The following is a 942-nucleotide window of genomic DNA, read 5'->3' on the forward strand; positions in this document are numbered from 1 at the left end:
CAGAAGCGCAGCGTGGTTGTTTTTTCATATAAGATCAATCGTTCCATTTCACGTAAAAACAACTATTGCGCATGCTCTGGTGTACAGCATTCTTCGATACGGGATTACGATCTTTGCCTTCTGTTCTGCCAGATGGCAAAGCCAGGTTGACTCTTTTTTAAGAAACATATTGAAAAATGTCGCATATAATGCCCCCTTTCCCACTACCGATAATATTTTCACTGACCTTGGTCTTCCCTGCTTTAGGACTCTCTTTCTGCAGACTGTGGTCATACGAAATTTTGATGATAACAATTTTAAAATACGTCACACAAACCCCGTAGCTTACGTAGCACTAATCGCTTTGTCATACCGCGCTCCTCAACAAGGTGTGGGGAAGCCAGGCGCTGTGTTTATATCCCTCGTATTTTCAATAATTTGCCGGATGAAGCTTTCTCGGCAACATCAAAACAGGCATTAAAAACCTTGGTTTCTGTCCTATGACATGATTTCTTTTTTTTCACTAGGGTGTATGTTAAGTATTCATAATCATGTACACAACGTTGAAGTGGAATTGTATTGGCGTTGATTCATTGTTGCTTTTTGGTCATTGTTCGTTGATGTTAACTTTCCTATCTTGTTTGACCTTCGTCATTATTTATTTTGTGTTAACATTGATGTAAAATTTTCTGTTGACTTTATGCTGACACTTTCTGTGATATTGCACATCTGCCCGCCGACTTCGCCGGGCCAAGTCCCTCAAGCCACCAAAGGCTTTGACAGGCCCGTCTCGTGTATCTGTATTCTTTATGTGCAATAAACGGTATTATTATTATTATTATTATTATTATTATTATTATTATTATTATTATTATTATTACGCATCCGTGGTCTGGAATGCAACGTGTCGGTCCAACGCGGCGGCCATTGAGAGAGTGCAAACTAAATTTCTCTCAATACTAA

The sequence above is a fragment of the Haemaphysalis longicornis genome, unplaced genomic scaffold (genome assembly GCF_048455015.1).
Source record: "Haemaphysalis longicornis isolate Haplotype H1 unplaced genomic scaffold, Haemaphysalis longicornis Haplotype H1 scaffold_1, whole genome shotgun sequence".
In the NCBI taxonomy this organism is placed as follows: domain Eukaryota; kingdom Metazoa; phylum Arthropoda; class Arachnida; order Ixodida; family Ixodidae; genus Haemaphysalis; species Haemaphysalis longicornis.